At 38.8% G+C, this 23,582-nt stretch overlaps 1 protein-coding gene and 1 long non-coding RNA gene across 3 annotated transcripts in view; one reads left to right on the top strand and one right to left on the bottom strand.

Moving 5' to 3' along the window:
* Window positions 1–3,034: 3,034 nt before the first annotated feature.
* LOC138421975 (uncharacterized) lies at window positions 3,035–5,382 on the bottom strand. The gene is made up of 2 exons (XR_011249694.1): window positions 4,481–5,382; window positions 3,035–3,271 (listed from the first exon to the last, which is right to left on the bottom strand). It is a non-coding gene; the product is annotated as an uncharacterized lncRNA (long non-coding RNA).
* PDE4D (phosphodiesterase 4D) overlaps window positions 4,823–23,582 on the top strand; it is a 1,583,646-nt gene continuing 1,564,886 nt past the window's right edge. Inside the window, exon 1 of one of the 2 annotated variants that reach the window (XM_069556482.1) lies at window positions 4,823–4,961. The gene's annotated coding sequence lies outside the window, so the exon portion shown is untranslated. The remainder of the gene's footprint in view (window positions 4,962–23,582) is intronic. The other variant, XM_069556479.1, reaches the window with a different exon arrangement.

Here is a 23,582-nt window from a genome sequence, read left to right on the forward strand (position 1 = left end):
CCAGTTTTCTCCCTGGTTATTTGTCCTGCTAACTCATGTGGTAAGTGGTGCTGATTCATGAATTTTCCATCAGGGAATAAGCACCCTCCATGGAGAGGAGGTGGGAGGAAGGGGTTTGCTCTCAAGGAGGGGCATGTCCTTGGTCTTGGTGGTCGGTGCTGGGAAGGGCACACAGATGGAGAGATGTATCCTGGGAAGCACAGCAGTGAGAGTATACAGGGTCCCTGAGGCCCTGTGAGCAGCAAGACGTGTCTGTCGGGGGTTTGTGTGGGTGGGGAAGGAGGTTAAGGGTGAGACCCCTTAAGAATGAATGAAGGAATGTGGGAATGAAAGAGTGCAGCAGGCCATTGTCCGTCCCTAGGGCGGCTGTTCCCTTACCAAGCAGACTCTTTTTCTCTGTACTTCCTCAGTAAGCAAGCTGCAGTTCCAGTTAATAATCTCCTAAACTGAGAAATCCCCTCTCCTGGGAGGAGAGGAGATAATTAGCTTCAGTGTTCTCTCATATCTATGCTGAGAAGTCAGCATGAATTCTAGACAGGATTCCTGTCTTTGGATAATCATCGGAGCTCTTTTTTTCCCCTCCTTCAACTCTTTTTTGATTAGGGTACCATGACTGAAATGAATGGCTTCCATTATTTTTTTGCCTTCCTGCAGGAATCTTTAAACTAGGCTGAACTTTGGACCAACTATCATGTGAATCATGTCTACTACAGTTACCCTTTCTGTGTAATTTCCTAGGTTAGTGCCATTGGGCGACACAATAAATGCAGAGCAGGGTTGAAAATGTCAAGTGATAACCAGATAGAAGACTGGCAGTGAACAGACCCACCTCCTTGAGCTCTTATCTCGGAGGCCTTAAGACAAAACCTTACATAAATATTTCCCAAAATGAGATATATGATGTTAATAGATATATGTTACTATATTTGACAGTTCAGCAATTCAACTCCATTTTGGATCTTGTGTACATTTATTGCAATGAACTTAATTATGATATGAATGACAGTTTTCTCTTAATGAATGTTTATTATGTAATAGGCTCAGTTCTAAGTTCAGTTCTTTGCCCATTTAATCTTCACACCAGCCTCAGGAGGTAGTTACTATGAGTGCCCCATTTTACATATGGGGAAATTGAGGCACAGATCTCTTAAGTAGCCTGCCTGAAGTCCACAGATAAGAATCAGAACTGGGATTTGAACTGAGGCAGTCTAACTCAGAGTGTCAACCTCCATGCTATTAATATAATGCTTACACATTGCTTGAAGAGGTGGTTTTGGCATCAAATATGAAGAATGCAACCCTTCAAACTTTTCTCTTGCAAAATGTAAGTAATTGTATGTTTTGTGTATGTACTCTTGTATGATTGTTGACATCTCATTACCAAGAAGGAGTTTTGACTATATATGAGCACAAAAGTTTGTTGATTTGGGTTAATTTTATGTGTAATAATGGTTTAGAATCTTGTCACATGCATTGTTAGTAGGTTTCCAAACATTCATGTTCTCAGATAGATAATTAAAAAGCAGCCACAAAAATTTCCCCCCACATGCCAAGAACAAGTTTGATTATGAGGTCTATGTGCCCAGATGATGTGTTCTGTTAACTAAACCAAGAATATAAGCTTAATCCCTGCAGTGAGCACAGATTCATAGCTCTTGTAACCATGCCTTTTTATTTAAATGAGAAAAAAAAATTTTTTTTTTTGCTTTGTCAAGGTGAGCAGGCCTTCTAGCTGATGTATTTCTAAGTAACTGCTTGTCTTTCTGTTAACACCACAGACACTGGCTCCAAGAGTTGACGTTTGAACTGTCAGCAGTTGCCCCCCACCAGCAATCTGGTCCAAGATCTAGGGTTTCTTTAGGTGGAGTCCAACCTGGTGAAAATAATGGGTCTATTTATCCCTTTCACCTGGAGCACAGTTAACCTCTTGCCAACCTCAGCAGGTCTGACACAGTAACTTAGTGGATCCGAATGTTTCTTAAGAGTTTTCTCATGAGCAGCTCCTTTGGCCATGTAAACTGCAGGGCAAGGCAGATTAGCTTGTGGGGCTAAAAACTGTTCTTGGCCCGGATCTAGGGACACCTTTCAGTCAACCGGAGTTGCTCTGATAGTTAAGATGGGCTGATGGCTGTTGGTTCAGATAAAAGGTTTGCATTGCTGAGTACTTTTCTTTAATTGGGATCATCTAAATTCTTGTCTGTGAGATGGAGATCCAGGAAATGAATTAAGAACAGAATTTAGCTGTCTGAATGACCTTTGTGTACCATGAACCCTCTTGGTGCCAGGTGCGACAGCCAACAGCTATTAATTGATGGTGATGATGGATGTAGTCTCTCCAGCTAGAGCTTGCTAGCACAAGCCCGGCTGGATTGGAAATGATGTCTGCTGCACTAACAACTTTAGGAGAAGATTAGAGTATCGGCATGTATTTTCAAGTTTCCTCCTTCATTGCATTGTTTTAAATAGGGCATTGAAATAAAATGTGAATGATATAATTGGCTTAAGTTGGACTGTAGTGAGACATCACTTCCTTCCTTCCAGTGTGAGGTTTTCCCTGCTATGTGACCACTCCAGGTACTAAATATCTACCCTCACCAATTGCCAAGTAGCAGTAACATGTCTCAGGCTATCATGATTATTATGATGATCGGAGGGAAGGCCATGCTGTCTTTTAGAAAGCTCTCATCATGAATGTGTTTTTGGTTGAACATTGCTTGCTAACAGATGAACAGCTTGAAGCTGAAGCAAACAAAACCTTTAGTGTTTGTAAGGGTCAGGGTGCCAGGGGTCTGTCTGCAACTGAGCTTTATGTTGACACAGAGAATGTCCAGAAGCCATGAAAGCTTCTGACTCAAGGACTTGCTAGTTGGTTGCTGGCCATTGTTTTGAGTGGGGAGATGGTTATCTTCAAAGTTGTCAAAGGTAAAGTTTTCCTATTGGAAATTTCTGGGCAACTATCATGTGAAATAATCTAAATGCCTTAGTTTAGAGTATGCTTGGTCTTGTGTGTTGAAAAATGATTTGAACATTGGAATTTGAAGAGATCTTAACATAATTTTATTTGGGGAATGAGAAACAGGGAACTTTGGGTGTTGAGGATTCAATGACAAAATTCTGGGTGTGACGATTCAATGCCAACATTACCTTAAGGGCGTGCTTTCCCTTTCAGACTAGATCATCCTTGTTATTGTTGAGTAAAGGGAACCACAGTTTTAACAACCTGGCTTCCCTCAGAAGTTTCAGTTCTCACACAGTCTCATGAGCAGCAGCACTGTCAAGTAAACAAAGGTTTAATTAAGTAAAAAATATTTAAATGTAGTGAAATAGTCCTCCCTGGTTAGTCACAAGTTGGACAATACAAAGAACAGATCTTGGGGGGATTACGAATGGATTACTTTTTCTATTCCCTGTGTTTCTGTTTTTCTTCTTGGTGTCAAATCTCAAGTTAAATTCAGTCAACCATTTAGAGCAAACAAAAAGTGCATAAATGTCTTTTCTGTTCCTGTTCCTTATATTTCATCACTAAACAAAGCAAGTTTCCTTTCCTGGCTTCTTCCTTTGGGAGTATATAAAACTGACACAAGTTTATATTGTGGAGATTCTGCTGTCACTTTGAAAGCATAATGATTGATCTTGTTATTTAAAAGTTTTTACAATGATTTTTTGGTCGCTAATGTTACACTTGCTACAAAATTTGCTGAAGAAACACATCATTTGTTGAGGATTTGGAAGGATTTGTCATTAGGTAAAGTATGTCACATATCTAAGGGTGTATGTTAATTCCGTTAAAAATTTTTTTTTTTTAGTCACCTCTTATGACTTAAAAATGTTTGCCACAGATGCATTAATAACTATAATTTGAAAGTTTGGTGTAACAAGTAGTTGGTATTACTAATACTTCAAAATGTGATGGGAAATAAGGAAAATATTGCAAAGAAAACAGACACCTAGGCCATGGGGGGCTGTGCCAAGTGGCTCTTACATCATTTTCTGCCCCAACAATCCCACCAAGGTACATTCTGGTACATGTTATATAGCCATGTATAGCTATATAGCTATATTGTGGGCCAGTATAATAACCCATCTTCCTAATTTACTGTTTGAGCACAGTTATTCCTTTTAAGACACTAAAAGCATTTAATTGTACTCATGAAACCCCTTTTCCCTCTTCCCTGCCTGAGCTGCCTTTATTCTTGTTTCTGTGGGTGGGTGAATAGGCTGTCCATCTGAAAAGATAGCTCTCAAACCGTTCTGGAAAATGATCTCTCTTCCTCCACGAATGATCATTTTGGTTTAAAATTTATTTCAGGTACATTAAGCCTCCCTGGACTCATACTCAATAACAAATGATCCTACAGTAGATGAGATTAGAAAAAGGTAAAATGAGATCAAAGCGGACCTAGTTGCCGGAGTGACTTAATGCATATTAGTTTGACTCAGCATTACTCCCACTAAAAATAAAAAGAAAGATGAAAATTACCTTTGGGTTTTTGCTGCTGTGGTTGCCCTCTGTGTCCCAGGGGTACTCTGGGTCCTTTAAGGCCGGCGAGGTTGGTCTTGCCGAAGCATAACAGATCTTGCTCCAGGTGAAGTCGCATTTCCCAGTCCTTTGTTGTGCTTCCCTTGGGCAGTAAAGCTATGATTTTTTTCTGGCCTTGCAAGGGAAAGTGATTCCAGATAAGCTGAGTGTTATGTGGAATATCTCATCTTTGTTGTTGTAGCGCAGCCCTTTCAGCTTTCCAGAGCCAGTCAGACTTGTTATGAGGAGCTAAGTGATTGGCTGGATCTGGGGCTCAGTTTCATAAATTATAGCCCAGCGTACGAGAAGCCCAAGTCCTATAGTTGCTGTAGTCCAGAGGCCTGCCAGTTCCTGCTTTAACGCATATGTAGTCGTAATTGAGTTCTAACACGGCCTTGGATGTTTCTGTCCTAAATAGCTGACATTGCATCTTCAAGACTGTGTGAGTAATCCTGACTGTTTTTTTTTTTAGACTCCGTAAATTAATTACACGCCCCGAGAGGGAGTGATGGTAATTAGAAAATACTGAAGTAGCAAATGATTCATTTTCAAGGTGCTGTTTTCTGTGTATCAAGTTCAATGCAATTAATCGTAAAGCTTCTAAGACCTGGCAGGATTATTCCAGCTCTTTTTTTTTTTTTTTTGCCACGAATCAGAGTCAAGCTATATTTTGAAGGAGGCTCTTCAGTGCATTTGCTAGCCAGGTTTGTGTTAAGGGGTCTGGAAAGTGAGAAAGGTCCAATACGAGCAGGTTAAAACAGATTGTTGGTGTCAAAGCCATGGCTGAGAGCCCTTGAGTCCGGCAAGTTTCAAGACTTCCCACCCACATGGTCCACAGCTGGGAGGGAGCAGTAATGACAGGCAGTCTTTTTGGGACACAGGTACACAACACTCAGAGCGCAGAAAGAGGAGAAGTGTGAAATGGCAGCAAAGCTTTTCTTTACTGTCATCTGAAGCTGTACCAAGACATATTCTGTGGATAACTAGAATATTTTTACATGTATAAAAATGCTCCTCAGTGGTTCTGTTTATATGGGGGGAGCTGAATGAGAACTCCCTAGCTTGTGTGTGTGTGTGTTTAAAGCCTTTAAGAAGCATATTAAACACACAGAAACAACAGTGACAGAAGAAAGTATGTGGATTGGAATGTGTGGTCAGAGCAGATCACATTATCCCACGGAAGCCATTGTTAGGTTTGTATAATTGCTGGGGGTGACTTCTATTGGCAACCAGGTTGAAGATAAAGCCAGAGCAGATTGAGAGGAGGACCTAAAAACATCAGCATTTTGTTACCTTCTATAGCATACACTGCAGGATAGAGTTAATACTGAATATAGACCGGTGAGGGTAAGCAGTTCATGTTTTACTTTTAAAACATTATTGATTTCTCCTGTCATTAAAAATAAGAAAATCAGACTTTTGTCTATGAAGTTAATCATTAGAAATAAATAATTTTTCTTCCACATAGTTTTTATATCTTTCTCAATATGGCACAAAGTTAGGTAATTTCTTACAATTTTGGGTTGTTTTCCAGTTTGCTTTTCGTCTAAATTTTCATCTTTAGACTGAGAGATACAAATCTATGTTTTTGTGCTGTACATAAGCCTCAAGCATAAATAATCGGAACAGTTTTTAAATTTACGGGTTTCTGTGGCCAGCATAAATTTCTAATAGCTAGAATATTTACTTGCCAATTCCTATAAAAATATTATTTTTATACCTAAGAGCAGTTTATTTTTGGTTTAAATGACTGACATGATTTGTTCAGTAGGAAAGAAATAATAGTTATGTGTTTACAAAATTTTATGTTTCATTCAATTTGGAAATGCAAAATTTTGTTGTTAAAATATTTTTGCCTTCTAAAATATGACCCCTTTTGGGTCACAGCAACAAATGAGGTTAATAAAGGAGAGAAAAATAACATAAATTCTTTTCTGTATTAGCCGAGTATATGTAAAATAGTTTTAAAACATGTAATTCTAATACATTCTTTTGGAAACATGCTTACTGTGAAGAAACAGTATGAGCTTCTAATTGTGATAGTGTGATAAGTTCCTTTATTTAGTTTCCATGGCTGTAGACACTAATAGTAAGAGTCGACAGTCATTATTTTATGTCTTAACTGACTGTATCAGTGGAAGAAAGGAGTGCATCTGCTGAAGGACAGTAACCTCACCCCTGCAGGTGGTTTGGGGCCCATGTAGAATAAGAAGTGGGGAGAGTGGAAGCGGCTTTCTCTGAACTGGTTTCTGACCTTTAAGCTGGCTCCTTTTCTCAGCGTAGTGTCAGTATGGCTGTCTTGGTGTCGCTATCACATTCCCTCCCACCTCTTCATGCCTGCCTGCTTTATAGTATTAACTTGACCTCTGATTGAGATGAATCAAATACAAATGACCTATGCTCAGCTATGGGATATTAATCAGCTGCTCATGCAGTTCAGACGGAGAAGGCAATGGCACCCCACTCCAGTACTCTTGCCTGGAAAATCCCATGGACGGAGGAGCCTGGTAGGTGGCAGTCCATGGGGTCGCTAAGAGTCGGACACGACTGAGCGACTTCACTTTCACTTTTCACTTTCATGCATTGGAGAAGGAAATGGCAGCCCACTCCAGTGTTCTTGCCCGGAGAATACCAGGGACGGGGGAGCCTGGCGGGCTGCCGTCTATGGGGTCGCACAGAGTCGGACACGACTGAAGCGACTTAGCAGCAGCAGCAGCAGCATGCAGTTCAGAAGATGTTTAGAACATGGCTCAGGGAAATTCTGTTGGGAGTATTGACATCTTGCATTGGAGCTTCCTTTAGGACTTTTACCTCTTCAGTTCTCTGGATTCACATCTGTTTTACATGAAAGGGCAGGACTTTAAGAAAAGAGTAGAGGAGTACCAAGTGTCCAGGGATAGGTATCTGTGAGCAAGATGTTGTGCAGAAAGGAAACATTTTCCGAATAGCAGGATCTGGTCTCTTTTCCCTCTGCACTTTATTTCCAGTCGCCATTTTTGTCTGACTGTGGAAGTTCTTTGGCAGATAAGGTTCTGTAAAACTATGTATATCCGCTATAGACAGATGGATTTGACAAAGATATATCCAACAAGGAATGTATTACATCATAAACTTGCAAAGCACTCATGAATGCAAATTGGCTTAAGTAATATTTCTTGATTGAATTACATTTTCCAGGGTTTCATTTGGTGAATTTCACTTTTGGAAAGATTTGCTCTTCTCTAAGATATTTTTTTCCAGTGTTATATATAGAACTACTCTTTTTGCTTACTCTTACTGAAGAATTTAATTATCCTTAGTTGGCGTTTTCAAAAGACTTGCTGTCCCACCTGGAGCTTCTTTTAAAGAGTAGAGCAAAACAAAAAACCTCCTCTCCCTCCCCCAGCCCAGAGTTAAATGCTTTAGATTTGTCTGATTCTCTTTGTTTGTGGAGCTTGACTCTACCCCTTGGAAGAGGAGGAACTTTCATTTAATTAAAAAATCAATTTTTTCACTTTAATTATAAAATATATGCAGATGATATAATTTTCTGTTATACTAGTCACAAGTCAAAATTGTATCCCTCCAATTTCAGGAAGCAAAATGACTTAGTAAATTGATCTTGGAGTTAGTGAGATCATGCTCAAGTCTTTTAAATTTTTTTAAGCCTCAGTCTCTATGTCTGTAAAATGGAAAAAAATGGTATATATCCTGGTGTTTTACTGTATTGGTAAATATCAGCAGCATGATGAGAAAGTGCTGATTAAAGAATATTTTAGTTCTTTGGGCTAAGATAATGACATTATTATTATAAAACTTCATAGCACTGATTAGCTTCTTTTACTTCTAAAAGTATATCCCCAGAATTGAATAAATACTTTTTAGAGCAAAAGCAGTCTTCAGTGTTTGATCTTGAAAAATTACAAAGGTTTTCAGAGCCTCAGTCCTTATTTGTCTGTTACTTGAGTATAAAAATAACCGTGAAGTGAAGTGAAGTCGCTCAGTCGTGTCCGACTCTTTGCGACCCCCAGGACTGTAGCCTATCAGGCTCTTCTATCCATGGGATTTTCCAGGCATGAGTGCTAGAGTGGATTGCTATTTCCTTTTCCAGGGGATCTTCCCGACCTAGGAATCGAACCTGGGTCTCCTGCATTGCAGGCAGACGCTTTACCGTCTGGGCTACTGTAACAATAAGAAAGTGATATTGTATATGAAAATGTATTTAGTAAACTTCCAACTGCCTTGTAAATGTTACTTATGTATTATCAGGATATTAATAAAAGGTTTCAGTTCAGTTCAGTCGCTCAGTCGTGTCCAACTCTTTGCGACCCCATGAATCACAGCACGCCAGGCCTCCCTCTTTATCACCATCTCCCGGAGTTCACTCAGACTCACGTCCATCGAGTCAGTGATGCCATCCAGCCATCTCATCCTCGGTCATCCTCTTCTCCTCCTGCCCCCAATCCCTCCCAGCATCAGAGTCTTTTCCAGTGAGTCAACTCTTCGCATGAGGTGGACAAAGTACTAGAGTTTCAGCTTTAGCATCATTCCTTCCAAAGAAATCCCAGGGCTGATCTCCTTCAGAATGGACTGGTTGGATCTCCTTGCAGTCCAAGGGACTCTCAAGAGTCTTCTCCAGCACCACAATTCAAAAGCATCAATTCTTTGGCGCTCAGCCTTCTTCACAGTCCAACTCTCACATCCATACATGACCACTGGAAAAACCATAGCCTTGACTAGACGGACCTTAGTCGGAAAAGTAATGTCTCTGCTTTTGAATGGAAAATATCACATACATTTCCTTTAAATTATATAATTCCATTTATATAAAATGTGCAGAATAGGCAAATCCATAGAGACAGAAAATAGATGAATGGTTATAAGGCATTGGGGGAAGAATGTATGAGGCATGACTGCTAATGGGATCTACAAATTTCTTATTGATTAGCTTTCTCTTTTTAAAAAATAAAGGTAATTCTTTATTTTTCTTGTTTGTAACTTTAAACTTTTTATTTTGTATTGGGGTATAGCCGATTAACAGTGTTGTGGCATGTGTGGCTGAGTCCCTTCACTGTTCACCTGAAGTTTGATTAGCTTTCTTAGCTACGTCTACTTCCCTCCAACAGGGTGGATTAAGCTGGTACTGTGACTTTCCTTCCGCTTAGATACAGCGCAAAGCTAATATTCAGATAAGCATTCCCTCACAGTCTGCATTTAGAACTGTTTTTAGAGGGCATAGTTTCCTCAGAAGAAAGAGTGACTTAGAAAATTTAGATTGACAGATGTTCTTGAACTTTTTATTATTGTGTTTTCTCTCTTTATTAAATTTAACTAACAAAATAATCATATACGTTAAGGTGATGCTTATTCTGTGGGCTTTTCATACCAGGAATAAAGTGAATGGTCAAGATGAGTTTCTGAACAATTTAGAAAGTTCAGTCAACAGTTTTGAATCTCAGATTTTTAACTGGTTCTATTTTGAAAGGTCATGACACTTTTTGGATTATTGGCCATGGGTGTGTCCTACATTTCAGCTGCTTGAGTGCGCTGTTGTTAAAGAGTTTAATTATTTCCTAATAGTACTATTGGTGAGTCTGAAACAGTTCTACCACTGTTTTTTTTTTTAGATGAAACTATACAGGATGCACAAAAAGTAAAACAAATAAAAAATGAAATGAACTTTCTCCTACCTTGATCCTGCATACTTCACCCAGCAATTATGAGAGAACCTTCTGGAAATGAAAGAATTTAATTTTTAGTATAGTTTTTAAAATTAAAAAAGTTTTCTAATTTATTTTTTTATTGAGGTATAGTTGATGTGCAGTATGTCTCAGGTGTACAATTTAGTGATTCACAATTTTTAAAGATTATCCACCATTTATAGTCATTATAAAATTTGACTGTAGTTCCTGCACTGTATAATATTATCCATGTGGCTTATTTATTTTATACATAGTAGTTTGTACCTCTTAATCCCTTATCCCTATCTTGCCATTCCCTCCTTCCCTCTCCTGCTGCTAACCACTAGTTTGTTCTGTATACCTGTGAGTCTGTTTCTGTTTTGTTAATATTCACTAGTTAATTTTATCTTTTAGATTTCACATATATGTAATAACAACATTATGTCTGACATATCACAGCATAATACTCTCCAGGCCTGTCCAAGTTGTTGCAAATGGCAAAATTTCATTTATGGCTAGGTAGTATTCCTGTGTGTGTGTGTGTGTGTGTGTGTGTGTGTATACACACACCACATCTTTATTCATCTGTTGATGAACACTTAGGTTGCTTCTACATCTTAGCTATTGTAGATAGTGCTACTCTGAACATTGTGGTGCCGTGTATCTTTTTGAATTAATGTTTTTGGTTAATTTTGGATACATACACCCAGGCCAGGAGTGAAATTGCTGGATCATATGGTAGTTTGGTTTTTCAGTTCAGTTCAGTCGCTCAGTCAAGTCAGACTCTTTGTGACCCCACGGACTGCAGCACACCAGGCTACCCTGTCCATCACCAATTCCTGGAGCTTGCTCAAATTCACGTCCATTGAGTTGGTGATGTATCCAACCATCTCATCCTCCGTAGTCTCCTTTCCCTCCTACCCTCAATCTTTCTAGCATCAGGGTCTTTTCTTAATGAGTCAGTTCTTCACATGAGGTGGCCAAAGTGCTGGAGCTTCAGCATCAGTCCTTCTAATGAATATTGATTTCCTTTAGGATTGGCTGATTTGTTCTCCTTGCAGTCCAAGGGACACTCAAGAGTATCCCCCAACACCACAGTTCAAAAGCACCCAGTTCTTTGGTGCTCAGCCTTCTTTGTGGTCCAACTCTCACATCCATACATAACTACTGGAAAAACCATAGCTTTGACTAGATGAACTTTGTTGGTAAAATAATGTCTCTGCTTTTTAATATGCTATCTAGGTTGGTCATAGCTTTTCTTCCAAGGAGCAAGCATCTTTTAATTTCATGGCTGCAGTCACCATCTGCAGCAATTTTGGAGCCCAAGCAAATGAAGTTTGTCACTGTTTCCATTGTTTCCCCATCTGCTTGCCATGAAGTGATGGGACTGCATGCCATGATCTTAGTCTTTTGAATGTTGAGTTTTAAACCAGCCTCTTCACTCTCCTCCTTCACTTTCATCAAGAGGCTCTTTAGTTCCTCTTCGCTTTCTGCCATAAGGGTGGTGTCATCTGCATATCTGAGGTTATTGGTATCTTTCCTGGCATTCTTGATTCCAGCTTGTGCTTCATCCAGTCCAGCATTTCTCATGATGTACTCTGCATACAAATTAAATAAGCAGGATAACAATATACAGCCTTGACGTACTCCTTTCCCGATTTGGAACCAGTCTGTTGTTCCATGTCCAGTTCTAACTGTTGCTTCCTGACCTGCATATAGGTTTCTCAGGAGGCAGGTAAGGTTGTCTGGTATTCCTATCTCTTTAAGAATTTTCCACAGTTTGTTGTGATCCACACAGTCAAAGGCTTTGGCATAGTCAATACAGCAGAAGTAGATGTTTTTCTGGAATTCTCTCGCTTTATCTATGATCTGATGGATGTTGGCAATTTGATCTCTGGTTCCTCTGCCTTTTGTAAATCTAGCTTGAACATCTGGAAGTTCTCAGTTCACATACTGTTGAAGCCTAGTTTGGAGAATTTTGAGCATTACTTTGCTAATGTGTGAGATGAGTGTAATTGTGCAGTAGTTTGAACATTCTTTGGCATTGCCTTTCTTTGGGATTGGGATGAAAACTGACCTTTTCCAGTCCTGTGGCCACTGCTGAGTTTTCCAGATTTGCTGGCATATTGAGTGTAGCACTTTAACAGCATCACATTTTAGGATTTGAAATAGCTCAGTTCTGTTTTTATTTTTTGGAGAAACCTCAGTACTGTTTTCTGTAGCAGCTATACCAACTTACATTCCCATCCACAGTGTACAAGGATTCCTTTTTCTCCAAATCCTTAATGACATTTTTTATTTGTGGTCTTATTGGTGATAGCCATATTGACAAGTGGGAGGTGATATCTCATTGTGATTTTGATTTGCATTTCTCTGATAGTTAATGATGTTGGGCATCTTTTTATGTGCCTGTTAGCCATCTGTATGTCTTCTTTGGAAAAATGTCAGTTCAGCTCCTTTGTCCATTTTTGATTGGGTGCTTTGTTTCCTTGATACTGAGTTGTATGAACTGTTTATATGTTTTGCATATTAACTGCTTGTTGGTCACATTATTTGCAAATATTTCTCCCATTCCATTAGTTGTCTTTCATATTGTAGATGGTTTCCCTTGCAGTGTAAAAGCTTCTAAGTTTAATTAGGTCCCATTTGTTTAATTTTGCTTTTATTTCTTTTGCTTTACGAGACAGATTTAAAAAGCTCTTGCCATGATTTATGTCAAAGAGTGTTCTATGTTCCTTTCTGGGTGTTTTAAGATTTCAGGTCTTGCATTTAGCTCTTTAAACCATTTTGAGTTTATCTTTGTGTATGGTGTGAAAGAATGTTCTAATCTCATTGTTTTACGTGTATCTGTTAATTTTTCCAGCGCCATTGTTGAAGAGACTGTCTTCTTTCCATCGTATGTTCTTGCCTCTTTTGTCATATATTAATTGACCAAGAGTGCGTGGATGTATCTCCAGGCGCTCTATTTTGTTTCATTGATCTATGTGTCTGTTTTTATATCAGTGCCTGTTTGCATGCTCAGTCATGTCTAACTCTTTGTGACCCATGAACTGTAGCCTGCCAGGCCCTTCTGGGCATGAGATTATCCCAGCAAGAATACTAGAGTGGGTTACCATTTCCTTCTCCAGGGGATCTTCCCAACCCAGGGATCAAATCTGTGTCTCCTGCAACTCTAGCACTGGCAGGCAGATTCTTTACCACTGAACCATCTGGGAAGCCCTTTTGTGCCAGTACCATACTTAAAAAATACTTAAAAAAATTTTTTTTTATTATTGTAGCTTTATAGTATAGTCTGAAGTCAAGGAGCATGATTTTTCCAGCTGTGTTCTTTCTCAAGGTTGTTTTGGCTGTTTGAGATCTTCTGTTTTTACATACAGATTTTAAAGTTATTGTTCTAGTTCTGTGAAAAATGCCCTCGGTATTTTCATAGGGTTTGCACTGAATCTGCAGTTCGCCTTGGGTAGTATAGTCACTTTAATAATATTAATTCTTCCAAGCTATGAACATGGTATATATTTCCATCTGTTTGTGTTGTCTGCAACTTATTTCATCAGTATCTTATAGTTTTCCAAGTATAGTCTTTTGATACCTTTGGTAGGTTTTTTCATAGGTATTTCATTCTTTTTGATGTGATGGTAAATGGGATTGCTTCCCTAATTTCTCTTTCTGATAGTTAGTTCTTCGTTGGTGTATTGAAATGTAACATATTTTTGCGTATTAATTTTTAATCTATAATTTTATTAAATTCATTGATAAACTTTAGTGCTTTACTAGTTTTTTGATGGCATCTTTAGGATTTTCTGTGTATAATGTTATGCCATAGTGACATGTTGTACTTCTTTATTTCCAATTTAGATTTCTTTTTTCCCTTCTTATTTCTGTGGCTAGGACTTCCAATACTATGTTGAATTAAAGTGCTGAGAGTGGGCACCCTTGTTTTGTTCCTGTCTTAGAGGGAATGCTTTCAGCTCTTCACTGTTGAGGATGGTGGTATTTATGAGCTTATCATAGATGGCAATTTATTATGTTGTAGTATGTCCCCTCTATAAGCACTTTCTAGAGAGATTTTATCATTGATGGATGCTAAATTTTATAAAAAAATTTTCTGCATCTACTGAGATGATTGTAGGACATGTTGAAAACTGCCATCTGGAACCATTGTCATGACTTTCTTCTACCTTTAATGACTGGATAAGACACTTTTCAGTAATTTAAAATTTCAATGAGAGACTGTTTTTAACTCCTGCCCCCAACTTTATTGAGATACAATTGACATATTACATTGTGTATGTTTAAGGTATACAATGAGTAGATTTGATACATTTTCATATAGTAGTCCTCTCTTGTCCAAAGTTTGACTGTACTTTCAGTTACCTGAGATCAATTGAGGTACCAAAATATTAAATGGAGAATTCCAGAAATAAACTATTTATAAATTTTAAATTACATGCCATTCTGAGCAGTGTGGTGAAATGCCATTCTGCTGCATGTCAACCCTGGATGTGAATTATCACTTTCCCCAGCATATCCTATTGGTTAGTCACTTGGTAGATGATTAACAAATCAGCTGTAATGGTCATAGTGTTTGTGTTCAAGTAACCTTTATTTTACTTAATAATGGCTTCAAAGGTCAAGTAGTGATGCTGGCAATTCAGATAAACTTCATTATAAATAAGTGTGTATAGGTAGAAGTAATAGGTAGAGGGTTTGTTACTATCTATGGTTTCAAGCATCCCCGGGAGGTCTTTGAACATATCCCTCAAGGATAAGGGGGGACTACTGTATTGCAAAATAATTGCCACCAGTGTTAGTCAACATTTGCATCACATCACCTAGTTGCCATTTTTCTTTTTTTGGTGAGAATATATAAAACATACTTTCTTGGCAAAATTCAAGTATATAATACAGTATTATTAACTATTATTTCTGTGCTGTATGTTAGATCCCTAAACTTTTTCATATCATAACTGGAAGTTTGGATTCTCTGACTAATATTTCCCTCTTATTCCCACTCCCCAGTCCCTGGCAACTACTACTATCTCTTTCTATAAACTTTTTAGGATTCCACACATAAATTAAGTTACACAATATTTGCCTTCCTGTACCTGACTTATTTTACTTAGTACAGTGCCAAGTTATAAACATATTATTGCAAATGGCAGGATTTTCCTTCTTTTTTATGGCTGAGTAATGTTCTACTCCAAAATCACTGCAGATGGTGATTGCAGCCATGAAATTAAAAGACACTTACTCCTTGGAAGGAAAGCTATGACCAACCTAGATAGCATATTCAAAAGCAGAGACATTACTTTGCCGGCTAAGGTCCGTCTAGTCAAGGCTATGGTTTTTCCAGTGGTCATGTATGGATGTGAGAGTTGGACTGTGAAGAAAGCTGAGCGCCAAAGAATTGATGCTTTTGAAATGTGGTGTTGGAGAAGACTGTTGAGAGTCCCTTGGACTGCAAGGAGATCCAGCCAGTCCATCCTAAAGGAGATCAGTCCTGGGTGTTTCTTGGAAGGAATGATGCTAAAGCTGAAACTCCAGTACTTTGGCCACCTCATGCGAAGAGCTGACTCATTGGAAAAGACTCTAATGCTGGGAGGGATTGGGGGCAGGAGGAGAAGGGGATGACAGAGGATGAAATGGCTGGATGGCATCACTGACTCAATGGACATGAGTCTGAGTGAACTCCGGGAGTTGGTGATGGACAGGGAGGCCTGGCGTGCTGCGATTCATGGGGTCGCAAAGAGTCGGACACGACTGAGTGACTGAACTGAACTGAACTGAATATTCTACTGTGTGTGTGTGTGTGTATCACTTTTTAAAATCCATCCATCCACGGTTGGACACTTACGTTGTTTCTAGGCTATTATGAATAGTGCCGCTATGGTGCAGATCTCTCTTTGAGATAATGATTTCATTTCCTTCAGATGTATATCCAGAAGTGGGTTTTATGGATCATATGGTGCTTCTATTTTTAATTTTTTGAGGTACTTCCATTCTGTTTTCCATAGTGGTTATACCCATTTACCAAAATGAATATTCCTGATGGGTGAATTTCCCTCATTCAGGTGGTTTTCTTATGACACTTCTCATCACCTAATTATTTCCAGTTTCCAAGTGCTTGTGCTTTGACAGAGGGAAAAATACATAGAGGACTGCTCACATTTTTTACACCAGAGTTTGGTTATGTAAAGGCCCCGCTTAATAGAAAGGAGGCTGGGGCATGAATCTTACTTGTCTCTGGGAAAAATAGAAAGTTGGTTTGGTGATCAACTTACCGATTTATGTCATATGTTTTGTTCTTTTCTCATCTTTGTTTTCTCTTCTTCTCCTCCCCTCCCTTCTCTTGCCTTTCCCTCTCTTCCTGTCCCCTCTCCTCTCTTCTCATTTCCTCTCCTCTTGTCTCCTATCCTCTTCCTTCTGTTATCTAATATGTCTATGTAGAATCTAAGCTTTGAGTTTAGCCACTATGTATAAGTTAAATTAAAAAATTATAATCTTTATCACCTAGAAAAAATTAAGAACTTTTCCAATCTTAGTCCCATATGGTAACAGTTTTCCAAGACTATTAATATATAACTGAAAATTATGATTATAGGAGTTACCATTGATTTAATATTTATGTCCAGTAGTGAAGAAAGTGATAATGGGATGCTTTTCTCTTTCCACCTATCTCTTCCTCTTCTGTATCAATTGTTTGAATGTCTTACTTTGTATTTTTAGAGAAGGGTAGGAAGAAAATGAAAAATGGGCAGCAAATATAAACTGTTCAAGCCTTCTCTACTCTTTTCCTGTTCCTTGAGTGTTGTGTAAATTTTGCAGGGAATGCTAGCTTATTATTGAGGAAAACTGCTTATGAAGAGAATGTATAGCTTTTGGACAACTGTTTTTCTTGCCTGGAGTTGTGCAAATGATGGAATTAATATAAACTTGGTTTGCAGCCTCTCTATTTTCTAGATGCTGCAGAGATTTCTCTCTACTTTGAACTTTTGGAGATTAGCAAAAATATTTATATCACAAATGAAAAAGAACACAGATGCCTACTCAGTAACCAAAAATATTTTTTAGATCATTGCTATTTAAAAGAAATCTCCCCACAAACTTTTAATTTTCTCTTAATAAACATCATAAACCATTTTAGTCCTTTACTCTGGATATATTAGGATCAAATATTTTTGTTGGGTGATAAGTCAGTAGTAACCTCAGTTATTTTGACAACCAAATTGCTTTCTTCCAATATAAGCCAAATTTACAATTAAGCTATTTAAGAAATAAAGACAGCAAGTAAACATATAATTTTCATGTCCTGACCTAAGAAATTGAAAGACTAACTTATTTCATATCCTCATATTTATCTGATTGAAATAAGAGTGCCTAAAAATAATTTTCCCACAACTCCATTTACTTGTTTATTTTCCTGGCACATTCCAAAATCAATTTTAAAGGCAACACTGAAAAAGAATAAAATATCTTCAATCTAACATACAAGCAATCTTTTCATTTTGGTGGATCTGAACAAAAATAATAAACACTTATAGTCGTTACCCTCAGGCATTGAAAAACAATGACATTTCTCAACTGTTAAATTCTAAAGATTACGTTCTATTTAGTAAAGATTTTGCACATGTTGAATCGCGTTCATGGTCTTTGAAATAAGGCAGCCTACATACAGTCAAAAGGTAATGGCTGGGCATTTCTTAGCAACTGAAGAAATGGTGCCTGGGGCCAGATTCTATTCTAAGTGGCTGTGTTACTCTGAGCAAGTTATTCAGTCTCCCTGTACCTCAATTCATTGTCTGAAAAATGGGATTATAATGGTACCTACCTGGTTAGATTGCTGTGTACTTTAGGTAAATTAATATAGGTAAGCTCAACATTCAGAAAATGAAGATCATGGCATCCGGTTCCATCACTTCATGGCAAATAGATGGGGAAACAGTGGAAATAGAGTCAGACTTTATTTTTTTGGGCTCCAAAATCACTGCAGATGGTGACTGCAGCCATGAAATTAAAAGACACTTACTCCTTGGAAGGAAAGTTATGCCCAACCTAGATGGCATATTCAAAAGCAGAGACATTACTTTGCCGACTAAGGTCCATCTAGTCAAGGCTATGGTTTTTCCTGTGGTCATGTATGGATGTGAGAGTTGGACTGTGAAGAAAGCTGAGCGCCGAAGAATTGATGCTTTTGAAGTGTGGTGTTGGAGAAGACTCTTGAGAGTCCCTTGGACTGCAAGGAGATCCAACCAGTCCATTCTGAAGGAGATCAGCCCTGGGATTTCTTTGGAAGGAATGATGCTAAAGCTGAAACTCCAGTACTTTGGCCACCTCATGAGAAGAGTTGACTCATTGGAAAAGACTCTGATGCTGGGAGGGATTGTGGGCAGGAGGAGAAGAGGACGACCGAGGATGAGATGGCTGGATGGCATCACTGACTCGATGGACGTGAGTCTGAGTGAATTCCGGGAGTTGGTGATGGACAGGGAGGCCTGGCGTGCTGCGATTCATAGGGTCGCAAAGAGCTAGACACGACTGAGCGACTGAACTGAACTGAACTGGACTGGAAACACTTGGAATGATGAATAATGCATAGTAAGTGCTTTATATATGTTTGTCTATTATTTTTATCTGGGGAATTGATTATTTCATAAAGTATTTATTCTAGACAGCTACAATTTCTTCAGTTAGTTCTAAAATTTCTTCTAGCCAGTGCTCACGGGTCTCTCCAAATAGATCTTATGTGTCTCCGTGTTTTTTCTGTGTTAAAGGGATTAAATGGAATCTTTCCTTTGTTGATTCAAAGTCAACATCCTCAGTGGTATTGAGTCATTTAATATCGAAATGCTTAAGATGGTAAAGTGTTCAGGGAGAAAGTGTTTTGCCCCTAAACTAGTGGGTCCAGACTGCTCTGTTGTTTCAGTCCTTGGGCTGTGTTCTGAAGGCTTTTGGCCTTCACTGTACTAGCCTAAGTTAGAATCCTTGATTTGAAATACCTGCTTGAATTTTGTTATAGGTTGTAAGCAAGAAAATAGCCCAGTTTTAAAAAATTGTGTACCAAATGGAAGAACAGACATTGGCTCAGGATGTCAGTCCTACACTGAGAATAGATAAGAGCATAAATCCATTTTATTCTTCTGGGTGGTTGCTATGCTTTACAACAGGAATTGGGAAACTACTGTCTTGGAGCAAAATCTGATTTTATAAATAAAGTTTTATTGAAACATATCCATGTCATTTGTCTGTACATTGTCTACTGCTGCTCACACCAGGGCAGAGTTGAGAAGTTGCCACAGAGACCATATGGCCCACAGGCCAAAAGTATTTACTATCTTTTACAGACCTTTTACAGAAAAAGTTTGCCAAACCCTAATCTAGAGCTTTCAAGATGTGCAGAGTCTGAAATAAACCAGCTGTTGCTTTGTTTAGTAGTCTCACGCAGTCTGCAGATTCAATTATCTAGCACTGACTGTCCTAGATATAAATTTTTTCTAGATGTATTTTTGATAAACAAGAATTTATTGCAGTAGCCTATGTTGAATAAAGGACATACAGCCCACAATAACACATTTAGAACATTAAGAGGTGAAAATACATGCGAAGTTGTGAGGAAATCCTGTCTTAGATACTTGTTCTACTGCTGGTGCATAACATGATAGAAAATTATGTGGTTTTTCCATTGTGTTCTGTAGAAGTTTCTAGAAATGTTAGCAGTTGCTAGCTGCTTTTCTTAGTTGTCCAATGTAAGAGTAAATGCCTCTGTTGTCTCTTTTCTCACACATCTATCCATTCTTTATCTTCTTACATATATTCCTGGTCTTTTTCTTTTCTGTGAAAAGGCTTTTTTTTTTTTTTTTTTTTAGTTTTCCAGTAATGTATTACTCTACAGTATAGCGTATAGAAAAGGCCTCTGAACTTGGGTTTGAATTTTGATTTAGTCACTTTATGGAGCAGAAACGTCAAGGAAGTCACACTATCACCCCCAGCTTCAGTGTCCATGCCTATAAAAGGGAGATAGGACCCCAGGCTCTGATGACCACGTGCTGTGGGCTGAATGTTTGTGTCTGCCCCCAAATTCATGTGTTGAAATCCCAATAACCAATATACTGGTATTAAGAAGCGAGCCATTTGAGAGGTCATCAGGTCATGAGGGCAGAGCCCTGATGAATGAGGTTAGTGTCCTTCTAAAGAGCCCCACAGAGCTCCCTAGCCTCTCTGCCATTTGAGGATGAAACAAGTCTACAACTTGGAAGAGGGCCCTCACCCAGCCATGCTGGCTTCCTGATTTCAGACTTCCAGCCTCCAGAACTGTGAGAAGTAAATATCCGCTGTTCATGAGCCACCCAGCCTGTGGTATTTTGGTGTGCCAGCCTGAATGAGCTAAGACACCATGTGAGGGGAAGCGTGGGGCTGAGCATGTGGAGGACTTTACCAGTGTATTATTACTTGTAACTTTAATAACATTCTCAGTTTGGCCTGGTTTCTTCTTATAGAAGGATGTATATGTTTATGGAGTAGAATACAAAATGCATTCTGTGAGACTAAAATTGTGGCCATGTATGAGGCTGTGAGCGTGAAGGATGCTTGGATGAGAAGACCTCTTCAAACAACGTATGCATTGTTCCACGTTTGTGTCCTTATTCACTTGTCTAACGTGGAAGTTTATGCTTTTGTGCAGATCTCCTGGAAAATGTATAAAGGAACAAAGAAGAAGGGTAACCTTGGAAGGGGAAAAAGATAATGCTTTTGTCAGTACAGAATTCTGAACAGAAGCAAATTATGGTTGGTTTTATTTTAGCTGCAGTTCTGTGAGTGAGTCTGGTAAGGTTGTTAATTTTTTTAAGATGAAAGAAAGAGTAGTTTACTTTAATGAAAATTAAAGACTCTAGTGCTGTGGAAAACAGAAGTCCCCTGTGATGACTAGGGTAGAATGATTGAGAACATATGTGGTCCTATTTTGTTTTTATTGGGGCCTATGCAGAATACTAGGTGTCTGATGTTTATATTCATGAAAGATTACCCCACTTTTATAATTTAAGGGGACACTAATAATTTAACTTTGACTTGCAACTGTGTTGCACATATTTGGATATATTCCTATTGTTTTCAAATGGCTTAAAAAACTAATTAGAAAATTACACCCTCTATTGCTTAGGTAACTTGTCATTTAAGGTCTTTTGACTTCTACCTCTGTTTTTAACCTTTGTTATTTGGAGGAAAGTTATCTATCTAAGTTTTATCAGTTACCTACTTCTGGTTAACAAACTCCTCTAAAATATAGTATCTTGAAATGATAACCCTTTATTATTGTCTATGAGTCTACTGGTTAGCTGGGGGAGTTCTGTTTATCGAAGCCATTTTCTGATTATTTTAGCTGGCCTTCCTCACGCATTAGAGGTTAACTGGGGGTCTGTGATACTCTTGATTGAGGAAGCTCAATACTCCCCATGTATTTCTTATCTCTGCTCTCATCTATCTAGCAGTCTGCTCCAGACATGTCCTTATGGTGGTGGCCAGGCCAGGGTCCCAAAGGGGAAAGCTCTGTCATGCAAGAAGGTAGATGGCAAGGCACATGTGTTTTTCAAGGCTTGATTCCTATCACATTTGCTAATATCCCATTGGCCAAAGCAAGTCATGGTGGAACCTTAGGGTCAGACTGAATGAATACAAAGCTGTGGGTCAAAGGATGTAGCTATAGGGAGGCCATGAACTGGGGCCTCAGGTTCCCAGGTGTCATTTCACTCTCTTTCTCCATCTTAGCAGTCTTTGTTTCAGAAGTTTTACAGTTTGTTAACACTTCTACAGACTGGGTAGGAAAAAAAAAATCTGAATTCTACCTTGTTACTTATTTTCAAAGTTTGATGAGGGAGCAGCTTCCCATTAAAGGCTAAAATAAAAAATTTGATTTATTTACATATATGCCTCTCTCCCCTCCTTTTTAAACTAAATTATACACTACAAATTCTTGTATAATGAAGTGAGTGCTTTTTAATTTCTATCCATATCCATCCCTGAGCTCTATTCTGTCTCCAACTAATTTCTTTATTTTGGGGCCAACATTCCAGTAGCATTTGGAGGGCTTTGGTGGGTGGGTCTGTGCTTTTTTAGTCTTGCTTTCCGGTGTTCTTGCTTTTTGCTTTAGTTTCTCCTAAACTCTACATTTGCATGTCTTCCTGCCCACTCTGTGGGTTTGGAGAAACCTCAAGCTGAACATATCTCAAAGAATCCTCACTATCCACCCTTTGTGCATTCACTCATGCCTTCACCAACAAATACTTGGTGAGTGGCTTCCATACTACAGGCATTTGTAATACAGTAAAGTGCAATATAGACAAAATGCAGGCCTTCCTGGAGCTTATAGTCTAGAGGGGCTTGACAGACAGGAAACAAATGCATGAATGCACCTCATTTGATGTTTAAAGGTGATAAGTGTTTTGGTCAAAATAAAATAAGGTGAGTAAGAATGATGATGATGACTGAGGAGTGAGCAGATATTCACGAAGGGCCTCTGAAGTCAGGGAGTGAGCTGCGACGACGGGGGTGGGGGTGGGGGAGGATGCTACAGGCAGAGGGAAAGCAGATGCAAAGGCTGTCTGAATAATGTTCAGTAAAACTGCAGTTTCCAGTGGGAAGAGTGGTAGGCAATGTGGTGAGGAGACAAGCAGGGGCCAGATCACATAGGGCTCGGTAGAGTGCAGTAAGGTCTTTGCATTTATTCTAAGGAGACAGGAATCTGTTGGTGGGTTTGGGGCAGGGGAGACATGATCTGGTTTCAGGGGTAGAAACTGGTAAACTATGACAGTCATGTTAAAGGGAGGCTGCCTTAGGGGAGCAGCAGTGTGAACTGGGAGAGGATGGCAGACTCTGGAGCTCGCCGAAAGGTGTAATAAACCAAATTTAGACATAGAGATCAGCGCTGCAAAGAGGAGCATATGGAGAAGTGTTTCCCAAAGAAGACTCAGCGTACTTCCAGTGATATCGGAGTTAATTTCAGGTGCTGTGTCACATGAATAAACCATTTAAATTGTAGTAATTATGAATTAGTAAATATGAATTAGTAATTATGAATTGTAGTATTTATGAATTTAATGTATATTAGGAAAAATAGAAAACTTGTAATTCTACACTGATTTCTTGAAGTGAGTTTAAAGTATTGAGTACACTCTACAGTTGAGTACAGAAGTAAAAATAAAATTGTGAGAGATGTATCTGAATTACTAGATTTAGGACACAGTGGCAGTATTATTTACAAGGTTTAGATCTGAGAGACAAATGAATGTTGACTCAGGTTTTAGGGTAGTGTGTAATCATAATCACATTACCATTTACTGGTTATCTACTGACTGTGAGGCTCCGTACTAAGCACCTTATAGATGCTTTCTTCCCCCCAATTCTCCTTGCAG

Source organism: Ovis canadensis, chromosome 16 (assembly GCF_042477335.2).
Source record: "Ovis canadensis isolate MfBH-ARS-UI-01 breed Bighorn chromosome 16, ARS-UI_OviCan_v2, whole genome shotgun sequence".
NCBI classification, from domain to species: Eukaryota; Metazoa; Chordata; class Mammalia; order Artiodactyla; family Bovidae; genus Ovis; species Ovis canadensis.